At 44.5% G+C, this 13642-nt stretch overlaps 1 non-coding gene across 1 annotated transcript; it reads right to left on the reverse strand.

Moving 5' to 3' along the window:
- Positions 1 to 8781: 8781 nt before the first annotated feature.
- trnav-aac (transfer RNA valine (anticodon AAC)) lies at positions 8782 to 8854 on the reverse strand. The gene has a single exon. It is a non-coding gene; the product is annotated as a tRNA-Val (tRNA).
- Between the last annotated feature and the right edge of the window lie 4788 nt (positions 8855 to 13642).

The raw sequence follows: 13642 nt of genomic DNA on the forward strand, positions 1-13642 counted from the left end.
ATTCGGTGCCCCGTTGGTGAACACTGAGTTGCTCTAGAATTTTATGCGTTTTGGGATAGAAATTCACAACTGAAACCAGGAGAAACGCTTGGAAACATTTCTCGAGCTTCTGCTTTGTCTCACAGCCGAAAGACAGTCTGAAATTGCACTTTTCCAATTACTTTACAACGTCCCGCAAGTTTCGATATTCCACATAATCTGGTCTTTAAAAAAAAAATAACTCACCGGTTTCTTTTTTAGTACAGTTGTTATCAGGTTCACATTACTCACGACTAGCTTCCAGTTGAATAGCGGCCGGAACATAAATCTGATTTAGCCCTTAGCTTTGGGTTCAAATTAACTGACAGAGGGTGTTGTGTACAGATTAATTCGTATATGCTGAATGAGGTATATGTTAAAACGTGGCAGCGTTTCTGTAGTGTAGCGGTTATCATGTTCACTTAACTCGCTAAAAGTCCCTTGTTCGAAGCCTAGGCAGAGACATTCCGAGTTACGTTTGTTCAAATTGGAAAGGGACACCACCAGTCATTTATTCAATTAAGTAGTGCCGTATCTCCTTCCATAACGACAGAATTTATTCTCACAAAATGCAGTCAACATTTCGTCCGAGAATGTTCAACGGAATGTGATAGGTCAAGTTAGGGGAGTGACGTAGAAAGGGAGAAAAGTGAAGAGTTCCGTGTGACTTTCTCACTGGTTCCACTGTGATTTCTTCGATCTCAGGTACGTGCATTTGATTGACTGACCGCCCAGTTTTACACTCCCTCTCTCCTCAACTCAACCCCACACTCTCCACCTCCCTCCGAGAATTAGTCCCTGTACACCGTGGTGCAACGTGTCGAAGGACAAGGAACTGTGAATATGAAGAATTTAGCTGAATCTGAGAGAACCTCACTATCATCGCTGCAGAACAAATTACATCTTAACAATACAGCTCGAGGACGGTGCAATGGCTCTGGTCAAAACGCCGGCCTAGTGAAAACGAATCGCTGGGTTCAGCTCGCAGAAGAGCGTTTAGTTCATGAGGCAAATTGAGTTTGGAGCAGACACGTTTCACGGAAGCACCGCCATTCTCTGCTATCTCGCACAGGCGCACCGCCTGTGAGATCTGACAATCCCTGCCTCAGTAGCGCCTGGATCCTCTTTCCCCCTTTTGACTCAGTCCATCCGCAAACCACACACGTTTCTCTCACGTTTTAATCTTCGTTAGATTCAGTGAGTGGAATTCATTTCAACTTCCGGCCCCTCCGTTCTACCCATTCAATAGTTTATGCAGCAACAAACACAAAATACTGGAGGAACTCAATAACACAAGATAATCCATAGATGCTGGAAATGTGCGGGGAAATCAACAACTCACACAGCATCTATGGAAAAAGGTCAAAGGTCAAAGGTCAAAGGTCAAAGGTTTGTTTTATTTTCATTGTATGCAGAATACAACTCTACGATTTGTCTTCTCCAGACAGCCATAAAATACAGTAAACCAAAGAAGTGGTTGAAAGAAAGGCATTAATTCCCCTCGCACAAACAGTAAAAATAGAAAAAGCTTCCAAAGCCCCTCACACAAAGAAACAGATTACGCAATCCCTCAGCCTGCCAATCAATAATAAAGAATGCGCAAGAACACGAAAAAACAATAGAACTGAACAAGGTCAATATAAGAGACCGAAACATTCCAATCCATAAATCTCAGAATTTGGACAACATCTCCGAGAGCATCGGGACCAAACGGCCCCTCCAAGGGAAACGACACGAACTGACAGCTCTTCCGAGGGAAGCCAATGGAATCAGCCTCTCCGAGAACCCCTCGCTCTGCTTCGCATTTGCCTTGATGTTTAAATCTACCTTGACGCTTTATCGGCGAGAAACGATAGTGTAGCGACTCTTGGATAGGTACATGGAGATCAGAAAAATAGAGGGCTATGGGTAATCTCAGGTAGTTTTAGTGTTAGCAGATATTTGCACAGCTTTGTGGGCCGAAGGGCCTGTATCGTGCTGTAGGTTTTGTATGTTTCCATGTTTCTAAATGTCTTCGATCTCGTCTCAGTTTGCATTTCTTTCCTGGAGCTTTTTCGAAGACGATCGAACTTCAGATTGCATGTCACAAGCTCCAACAGTTACAGAAACAAAATGAAGATAACAAGAATAAGCAGAAGACGAAGAAAACTGAAATGATGAACTATATGACAGACGTCGCCCTAGGATTCTCTCTCTCTCTCTCTCTCTCTCTCTCTCTCTCTCTTCCCCCCCCCCCCCACCCCCTCTCCCCGCTGCAGACTGACTTCCTTCTCCTGGAGAACGGCAGCCTATCTTATTGACAAGGCTATTGCCGACCGTTGGTCCTGAAGTGCCGCCTGGCAATGGCGGCCGCTTTCAGGCCGCACTGCCGGAGGAGAGGCAGGGGAGAAGAATGCAGGTTCGGACAGAGAGGAGACGTTCCCCAACGTAACCAGAAGGAACGTCTCTGTGATGTCTCTCTAACGTCTCTCTAACAGTGCAATACAGCCTCAACACCACCCTTATGACAGAGCATCTGTTCCACAGTGTACTCCGCCATCACAGACGCCACAGATGTTCAGACTCTTTCAGTTCCGACAAAGCAACATGTGGAATCTGACAGCGAGCTAAACAAAACATCCGGCATTGCCTCTTCATGGATCTTATAAAATCATACTATATATTAAAACCTCAAACAAGAGGAAATCTGCAGACTTTGGAAAGCAAGGCAACGCACTCAAAATGCTGGAGGAACTCAGCAGGCCAGGCAGCATCTACGGAAAAGAGTAAACGGGCAACGTTTCGGGCCGAGACCCTTCATCGGGACTGGGAAAAACAAGATGAGAAGTCATAGTCGGCTACGCTTGCGTGGAAGAGAAATGTACACGCGTGCGAGTATTCTGAGGGGTTTTGGTCACCGACCTACAGGAGAGATGTAAATAAGATTCGAAGTGTACAGATAATATTTACCAAAATGTTTCTGTGTCTGGTGGACCTGAGTTATAAGGAAAGATTGAATACGTTACGAATTTATTCCTTGGGACGTAGAAGATTGACAGGAAGTTTGACAGGGGTATACAAAATTATGAGGGGTATAAGTAGGATAAATCAAGGTGTTTTCCCACTGAGATTGGGTGGGATTACAACTAGATTTCATTGGTTAAAACTGAGAGGTGAAGAGTTTAAAGGGAACATAAGGAGAAAAGTCATTATTCAGATGATCGTGAGGGCCTGGAACAATCTGCCAGCTTATCTGGTGCATGCAAGCTCCATTTTATCCAACAGAAGTTTGGATAGGTAAATGGATGGTAGGGGTATTGAGCGCTATGGTTAGAGTGCAGCTTGATGCTTGCGGTCAATTTTAAATGAATCGGTATGGACGAGATGGGCCGAAGCCCTTGCTTCTGTACTGTACATTTCTATATCTCTGTCAGTGCTCACCTCCGGCTGGAGGAAGAACAGGACCTGTTCAATAGTATTATCACCATTGCACCCACTGTCTTCTCGCTAGTAGTCTTTAGTACCGCCTATTTTCAATCCTCTCTCCGCTTCTTTCACCGCGTTTACTCATTACACGCAGTTATTGTTCATTTATTGTTTCTTTTTCTTTACCTTCCAGATAGAAAACTCCGTCTCCTACACACACGAATGAACTCACAGGTCCACACGCAGAACGTGAATTCTGTGGTACAGCTCAAAAGGCAATATTCCATTGCGGCGAGGTTGTCGTTAAGGTTGTTGCTGACGGAAATGCCCCTATGCTTTAAATTTAACAAGAATAATGTTCAAAAAAAATTCGCTGTGACTCTCTGCTGCTGTGCTGAATAATTATTTTGTCAATGCACCTTTTACTGAGGTTTGGGCGGATCTATTGCTGCGGTATATACTAATAAACGGGCCCCGGCGCTGTGGTTTTGCGTTCACCTCAATCGTGGTAGGTCTCTGGGTGGAAACCTGGCATAAGAATCTTTTAGTCAATCAGTGGGAAAAGGACACAACTAGTTGTTTATTCAGTTAAATACAGCAGGCGAACATTCCACAACCGGCAGGATTCCTTCACCTGCTTCCCACCGTTTCACTGTACGCAAGTTAGACACCGGGGAAGCAACGCATGTAAAATGCTGTAGGAATTCAGCTGTTCAGGTATTTATGCAAGTGAATCAGCAGTCGACATTTCTGTCCGAGATCCTTCATCGGCATTTAGGGTAGCAATGAAGGTGTTCCATCTCTGTCCTTGGTACGGCATTAAATTGTCTTTTGTTTTCCGTGTTTCCTCCGCCTGTCGAGGGCTCAGGTGTATACTTTGAGATAATGTCACACACAGGTGGAGAAGAATTCTTCATTGCTGTGTTCGTAACGATTTTGTTTGACCAGTCAGGGTCGTTAGACCTGAGCTGAAACCCCAAACCTGGAGGACTGGTACATCACTCTTAGTCTGGCCTCTGACTTTTAACCTGTTTGGCACGGTGACCTTTCCAAAAACCCTTAACCGGCCAGCAATGTTCCCAGGGAAATTCAGGCACGGAAGACTCCAGCCCACCACATGGGCGTGGTCCTCTTGAAGGAAGTAACGAGCCAATAGGTGAAAACGTAAAGATCTAGAGAAGAAGGAATCTAACAGGAAATGAGAGTAGATCATGGGAGAAAGGGGAGGAGGAGGAGCACCAGGAGGATGCGAGAAGGCAGTTGAGGAGGTGAGGAGGTCAGAAGGGTCCCAGAGTGGGAAATGGAAGCTGCGGGAAAGGGGAGGAACACCTCTTTATTTCTTCTGCCGCCGTTATTGTTTCCGGTGTCCGCAACTGATCGGCAAGAATGCCTTCCGGCATTCTGATGGGACGGCCTCAGGGCGGCATCTACGGAAGAGAGTTCTGTTCCGACTCATTCCCTGCTTCACTGTGTTACATACATAGGCACTTTGTAGTGTAAGTTGCTTCTTGGCTTATGAGTGTTCCTGTCCCCATCGCAAGTATCGAAGGTTCAAAGGTTCAATTTAATGTCAAAGAAATGCATTATATATATCCTGAAATGCATTTTGTTCTTTGTAAAACATCCACGAGAACAGAGAAGTGCCGCGCAACAATCGGCGGAGAACAACAATCCCCCTCCTCCACAGGCAAAACGAAAAGCGCACCAGCGTGAGCCAAGCGATAGCAAAGACATAGACCTTGCAGGTACCCCAAAGACTATCGCCATTCATCCGGCATACACCAACCAGCAGGTTCTCTCTCTCCCTAGTAAGGGAGAGGGAGGTGTTCCCCATTTTCGCAGCGAACGGGAGACATAACAGCAACGTTAAAAGTCCGTTTGGTCGCTTTTTACGAGCTCTTGTGCCCAAAGATCGCAAAGATCTTGGGTCTTCGGGCCCTGTGCGAAAGATATTCCAGCCTTTCCAGTCAACTTTGGCCAGTTCCCCTCTCATGTTATGGTAATTTCCATTATTCCATTGAAATACCGACATATTGGAATTTAGTTTCTCCTTCTCAAATTTCAAAGTGAACTCGAACATATTGTGATCACTGTTACCTAAGTGTTCCTTAGCCTTAAGCTCTCTTATCACCTCCGGATCATTGCACAGCACCCAATCCAGCACACTTGATCATCTAGTAGGCTCAATAACGAGCTGTTCTAAAAAGCCATCACAGAACCATAGAACATTACAGCACAGAAACTGGTCTTTTGTCCCTTCTTGGTTGTGCAGAATCATTTTTCTGCCTAGTCCCACTGACCTGTACCTGAACCATATCCCTCTATACAGCTCTCATCCATGAACCTGTCCCAGTTTTTCTGAAATGTTAAAAGTGAGGCCGCATTTAATACTTCATCTGGCTTCCCATTCCACACTCCCTCCACTCTCTGTGTGAAGAAGCCCCCCCCCCCCCCCAATGTTTCCTTTAAACTTTTATCCCTTCACCCTTATCCCATTTCCTCTGGGATTTTTTTTCTCCCCTGGCCTCAGTGGAAAAAGCCTGCTTGCATCACTCCATCAATACCCATCATAATTTTATATACCTCTATACCTCTATCATTCTTCTACGCTCCAGGGAATAAAGTGCTAACCTGTTCAACCTTTCTCTGTAACTCTGTTTCTCAAGTCCCGGCAACATCTTTGTAAGCATTCCCGGCACTCTTTCAACCTTATTAATATTCTTCCTGTAATTCGGTGACCAAAACTGCACACAATACTCCAAATTCGGTCCCACCAATGCCTTATGCAACCTCACCATAACATTCCAACTCTTATACTCAATACTATGATTTATAAAGGCCAATGTACCAAAAGCTTTCTTTATAACCTATCTACCTGTGTCGCCACTTTTAGGGAATTGTGTATCTGTATTCCCAGATCCCTCAGTTCTAATGCACTCCTCAGTGCCTACCATTTACCTTGTATGTTCTACCTTGCTTTTCCTTCCAAACTGCAATACCTCACACTTGTCTGTATTAAACACCATCTGCCATTTTTCAGCTCATTTTCTTCCAGCTGGTCCAAATCCCTTTGCAAGCTTTGAAAACCTTCCTCCCTGTCCACTACACCTCCAATTTTTGTATCATCAGCAAATTTGCTGATCCAATTTACCACATTATCATCCAGATCATTGATATAGATGACAAATAACAATGGACCCATCTCTAACCCCTGTGGCACACCTCTAGTCACGGGCGTCCACTCAGAAAAGCAATCCTCCACAACCACTCTCTAACTTCTTCCATTGAGCCAATGTATAATCAAGTTTACTACCTCACCAGGTACACCTAACGACTGAACCTTCCTAACTTACCTCCCATGCGGGACCTTGTCAAAGGCCTTACAGAAGTCAATGTAGACAACATCCACTGTCTTCCCTTCATCCACTTTCCTTGTAACCTCCTCGAAAAAGTCTGATAGATTTGTTAAACATGACCTACCACGCACAAAGCCGTGCTGACTCTTCCGAATAAGTCTCTGTCTATCTAAGTACTTGTAGATCCTATCTCTTAGTACTCTTTCCAATAATTCACCGGGAAATTATAGCCCGGATTACTTTTCGTGCCTTTTTTAAACAACGGAACAACATGAGCTATCCTCCAATCCTCCGGCATCTCACCCGTAGATAACAACATATTAAATATATCTGCATTTACAACAATAGTCTCCTTCAAGGTCCGAGGGAATACCCTGTCAGGTCCAGGGGATTTATTTACTCTGATTTGCCTCAAGATAGCAAATATCATCCCTTAGACCTTCCACAAATTCTCTCTCTTGAGGTCCAGTACTGGCCTGGTTTTCCCAGTCCACTTTCATGTTAAAATCCCGAACGATTATTGTGACATTGCCCTTCTGACACGCCTTCTCTATCTCCTGCTACAATTTGTAATCCACATCCCGGTTGTTGTTTGGAGGCCTGCATAGCACTGCCATATGATCCTTTTACCCTTGCCATCTCTTAACTCAATGCATAGTGACTCTAGACCTTCCGAAATTATATCATCCCTTTCTAACGATTTAATATTATTTCTTGTACTCAGCACCACACTACCCTCTCTGGCTACTAACCTGTCTTTCTGATACACCGCATATCATTGGACGATCAGTTTGAAAGTAGCCATTCTTTCGACAAGTTTCAGAGATGGCCACATCGTCATACTTGCCAGTCTGTAGCTGAATTTCACGATTGTCCATTTTATTCATGCTCCGTGCTTTGAAATATAGTACTTTTAGTCCAGTAGCTTTTGCTTTCTGTTTTAACTGCATCACGCCTCTGTCGCCCTGTGAATCATCCCACTAGCTGTGATGATGCCTCATTTCCTGTCTGTCCTTTCTATCATCTCTGTTTATCTTTTATTGATTTCTATTTTCCCTTTCTTCAGCCCGATCAGTCCGTTTCCCATTCCACTACCAAATTCATTTAAACTGTCCCTAATAGCTCTATTCAACCTGCCTGCTAGGATATGGGCCCCCTTGGGTTCAGGTGCATCTCATTCTTTTTTGTACAGTTCATACCTCCCACAGAAGAGGACCCAATGATCCAGGAACTCGAAGCCCGCCCCCTACAGCCGTCTTTCAGCCGCGCATTAATATGCATGATCATACTATTCTTGCGCTCGTTAGCACGTGGCACAGGCAACAATCCTGAGATTACTACCCTGGAAGTCCTGCTTTTTAGATTCCTACCCAGCTCCCTGAATTCTTTCTTCAGGCCACCTCCCTTTCTCTACCAATGACATTGGTACCAACGTGTACCAAGACTTCTGGCCGTTCACCCCATGGCTTCAGAATACTCTGCACCCGATCCGAGACATCCTGTACCCTGGCACCTGGGAGGCAACACACCATGCGGGTATCTCTATCAGGCTGTTACATCTTCCTGCCTGTTCCTCTGAATATTGGGGAAGATTGGAGTGAAATGACAAACAGGGTGTTGAGTGAATCCAACGCATGTACTTGCGATGAAAAACGATCACAGTGTGGGTCAGAGAGAGAGAGTGTCACCGCTAACAGTGTTTCAGTTCAGAATTTTACACAATTCTTCTCCACGCTCCCTACATCTTACCTTCCCTCTCAACTGCCTCCTTCTATTACCTGCAGGTGTGTACACATCTTTACCAATCTTCTTATTCTGGTTCGTGCCCCTTCTTTTGCAGTCCTGATGAACGGTCACGGCATAAATGCTAACTGCTCTTGCTCCAGAGTTTTGTGCATGAAGGGATGCTCTGCTTATGGAACGAGTAACAGAAGTACTCCATTGAATTAACGTGTGGTTGCCTCACTTTCCAAGGCTTATTGTATACAAAAATATGACAGAAAGTTTCTGCCCGGTTTCGAACCAGGGACCTTTCGCGTGTTAGGCGAACGTGATAACCACTACACTACAGAAACGCTACGGAGTTTTGTTATGTACCACATGCAGCGGATACGAATGGACCTATAAAGAAAACTCACTTCCTGCTAATGCGACTGAAATGTATGCTAACATCAAACTCAACATCAATAACAAATGCATGCAATCGGTCATTAACTATCTTCACGAATTCCGCCCTACCTGTGACTAGCTCTGGCTGAGTCTAGTTGGGGCTGTAAGAACTAACCACGTGTTTCAAAATCCGCTTCTCCCACTTTGACTTTTTTCATGTGTCGTCGATATGGAGTTTGCATATAGAGGGGGATGGCTTCAAAGTCGACTGAACGAGAGATTCGGTCACACAGAGTACATAGCGATGATAATTCTGTTCATCCGATGTGCGCCGATTTGAACCGGGCCTGCCCTGCTTCCCACCTGTGATGGGCAGCAAACTTATCGGAATGCTTCCAAAGTACAAAGATACCTTCGACACAGCAGTTGTCCGTTTAAATAGAAACCCACAGTATACACGCTCATAGCGACAAAGTGGAACACTAGAAATATTTACATTGCCGTCTTCTTTCGAACTGGGAACTATTGGCGTGTAATTTGACAGTGATAACCACTGCAGTATAAAAACCGCTGGGCTGTAAAAAAAAACAAGACCAGTTTACATAGGAGGTGAAAACCGGCTGGGCGTTGAAGAGTAAATGGAAGGATACTATTTCAGTGAATATATCGGCTGTGAAAGAAAGGGGAATCTTCCAACAAGCAGGCCCGGTGCTGAAGTTCTTCAAGTCAAGCCTGTGGATTATAAGTAGCCGTCATTCTGCATTCCAAAGATCTCTATATCAGTGTAAATACGGACCACATCACCCCGTCTGCCTACTAACCTATCTTTCCGATACCTCGGATGTCCTTGGAAGTTCAGCTCTCAATGGCAGCCATCCTTTAGCCACTTTTCAGAGATGGCCACAACGTCATACTTGCCAATCTGTAGCTGAATTTCGAGCACGTCCATTTTATTTCTTAAGCTGCGTGTATTCAAATATAACACTTTCAGTGCACTATTTGTCGCTTTCTTTTTCAACTGAACCACGCCTCTGTTGTCCTGTAAATCATCCCACGGTCTGTGATTATTCCTCATCTGCTGTCTGTGCTTCATATCATCTCTGTTGCACGCTATCTTTGATTTAGTTCCATTTTCCCCTTCCTCGGCCCTATCACCCCGGTTTCCACCCCTCTGTCAAATTAGGTTAAACCCCCCTAACAACTCCTTTAAACCTACCTGATGGGATACTGGACGCCTTTGTGTTAGGTGCAACCCATTCTTTCTTTTTACAGGTCATACCTCCCCCAGAAGAGGTCACAGTGATCCAGGTACCCGAAGCCCGCCCCTTACAGCAGTCTCTCAACCAGGCATTAATATGCTTGATCATACGATTCTTGGGCTCGTTATCACGTGGCAGTGGCTGCAATCCTGAGATTACTACCCTGGAGGCTTCTCCACTTTCTCCACTGATGTCATCGGTACCAACGTGTACCAAAACTTCTGGCTGTTCACTCTCTGCCTGCAGAATACTCTGCACCTGATCCGATACATCCCGCATCCTGGCACCTGGGAAACAACCCACCAAGGGCATCTCTATCAGACGGATAGAACCTCATATCTGTTCGACTAAATATTGGGGAAAAATGGGGCTGAAATAACAAACTGAGTGCTAAGTGAATAGTTGCATATCAGAAGAGATCACAGTATGGGACCGAGAGTGTGTTTCACCGCTAACAGTGTCTCAGATCAGAATTTTACACAATTCTTCTCCACGCTCCCTACATCTTAACTTCTCACTCAACTGCCTCCTCCTATGACCTGTCGGCGTGTAAACACCTTTACCAAACTTCTTATTCAGATTCGTGCCGCATCTTTTGCACAACTAATGAACGGTCACGACAAGAACCATAACTGCTCTTGCTCCAGCGTTTGTGGGTGAGCGGATGCTTTGTTTATGGAATAAGAAACGGAAACATGTTACACCTACAACTTTATATCATGTACCACAAGCAGCGGATACGAATAGACCTATACAAAACACTCACTTCCAGCTGATGGAAAACCGATATTAACGACTGAATTGTATTCTAAAATCAAACACAATTTCAATGAAAAATGAATGCAATTGCTCATTTCCACTCCTAACAACCTTCACGAATCCCTCCCCGACTGTAACTGGCTCCCGCTGAGTCCAATTAGCGTTGTAGGAACGCGCCACGTATTTCAAAATCCGCTTGTCGGCCTTTGACTTCCTTCGTGTGTGGTCGATCTAGAGTTTTCAACGCGAAGGAACACCATAAACAAATTCAAAACATGCTGGCTGTTGATGAGTAAATGGAAAGATAACATTTCAGTGAATATGCCGGCTGTGAGAGAAAGGGGAGTCTGGTGAAATGTTTCAACATGTTTCTCCCCGATCCAGATTGTGAATTCATGTCACAATACGCACACAATGTGCAGTAACTTCTCTGGTCATGCAGCAGCGAGAGAGAGGAATACGCCGTCAACGTTTCGGGCGAAGATCCTTTATCCGAACAACGACCGGGCGAACCTGTTAATCATCGTCGGTGGTGTTGACGGCGCCTGAAGAGAAGGGATCAGAGGTAAGACACACTCACCGTATATTTTCAGTAAGGGGTACGAGGCAGTTTCAAACAAGCATTCCGGTGCTGCAGTTCTTCAAGTCAAGCCGGTGAATCAGAGCTTACCGCCCCGCTGCGATTCAGAGATCTCAGTATCAGTGTAAATAAAGTACGGATTAAGTGTCTTGGCATGAATTGTCAATTGTTCATTCTCCTCCGGAGATGCCGCCTGACATCTTGATTTTTCCGCACATTTCCAGCATTTGCGGAATATGTTGTGCTGTTGAATTCCTCCAGCACTTTGTGTTTCTTGTTACATACAAAGTAGGCGGAATGAACGGAGGTGTGGGGAGGGGATGCCTTTGTGTTATAAATTCCATAGGGAATATAACGAATATTAAGCCGTGTCGCGTTCTACTACCTGCGGATGCATTGTCAGAAAAGGAAAAGAGCTTCCTAGCGCTGAGATAGGTCGTTGTCCTACGTCAACATCTGTGTGACAAATCAGGGAATGGCGATTTTTGCAAGTAATGCCCTTTCAATAAAGGAAGTTCACTTTGTAAACTAAAAGCGCCTCTGGGAGTTCCAAAACCCGGCTGCTTTTCACTGGTCAGATTTCTTGGCAAGTTAGGCTGCGTGGCATTGGCCCGTCCTCGAGCTGTTTTGATGAGATGGAACTTGCTCTGTATCGTCGGATAGCGATAAAATTGCTTCAGCTTCTGCTGACTTCTTCAAATTCAGTGTTCCCTCTCATTTGAAATGATTCATAACGCATTTCTTCTCCACGCTCTCTAAATTTTACCTTCCCTGTAATTTGCCTCCTCCTATCACCGACCGGATTTAATAAACTGCTTTTTCTGACTCGTGCCCCATCTTTTCTACTCCTGACAAACGGTCAAGGCATAAATGCTGAGTTCTCTATGTCCAGCGTTTTGTGGGTGAGGTTATGCTCAGTTTATGGAACGAATAACAGAAGCACTCCATTGAATAAATGTGGCTGCGTCCCTTCCAATGATTTAATTGATACAAAAGTATGAGAAAATGTTTCTCGCTGGTTTCGAGCCAGGGGCCTTTCGCCTGTTAGCCGAACGTGATAACCACTACACGACAGAAACTTTCGAACAACACACTCTTCCAGCCAATAGAAACCAAACACTAACGACTAAATTATATTCTAACATAAACCTCAATATCAATAAAGAATTAATAAAATGAATAATTTCCTCTCATAATAATCTTAACGAACCCCGCCACAACTGAAACTGGCTCTTCTTCTTCTTCTTCTTCTTCTTCTTCTTCTTCTTCTTCTTCTTCTTCTTCTTCTTCTTCTTCTTCTTCTTCTTCTTCTTCTTCTTCTTCTTCTTCTTCTTCCTCCTTGAGTTTTTACGGCAGTTGGCATCCACACTGTTGCATTACTGCTATCTTCAGGATTTACTGTCCCTCGTTGTCCATTCACTTGACTGCCTAAGGTCGTCTTTCCAGTCCCGTCGCCCTTAAAAAACTAAACAACCATTTCCTCCCCCTGATCATTCTCCCCACATTGCAATAAACCTTTAATACTGTTCTCTACCAGTCCTATTTTGCGTAATTGTTGTAGCATTTGTTGTCTTCCCTGTGCAAATTTCCTGCATGAAATAAGGATATGCTCTACTGTTTCAATCTTCTGACGTAGATCGCAAAAACCTGTCGGATGTTTATTTATGATGGCCAGAGTACCATTAAGGTTGCTGTGCCCAATTCACAGTCTACTTATAATTACCTGCTGCTTCCGATTTACTCCCCTACTCCTTCCCATATCTACTCTGTTCTGAATTGAATGTAAATGTTTTCCTTGAAACTGGCTCCCGCTGAGTCCAGATGAGGATGTAGAAATGCATCAGGGATTTAAAAATCCGTCTACTGTCTTTTGACTTCATTCATGTTTGTGTGAAATGGAGTTTGCAACGCGAAGAAAAAATCATAACGCTTTCAAAATTGCCTATTAAGGCCGATACTGAGAAAATGGGGACAGAAATGAAGATGCAGGCAGGTGCCCGAGAGGGTGACGGCTTCAAAGTAGATTGAACGAGAGATTCAGACACTCAGAGTACATAGCGATGGTAATTCTGTTCATCCCGTGTGCGCCGTATTGAACCGGTCCTGCCCCCATTCTCGCCTGTGATGGGCAAACAAAATTGACCGAGTGCTTGCAA

Source organism: Hemitrygon akajei, chromosome 11, assembly GCF_048418815.1.
Source record: "Hemitrygon akajei chromosome 11, sHemAka1.3, whole genome shotgun sequence".
Classification (NCBI taxonomy): domain Eukaryota; kingdom Metazoa; phylum Chordata; class Chondrichthyes; order Myliobatiformes; family Dasyatidae; genus Hemitrygon; species Hemitrygon akajei.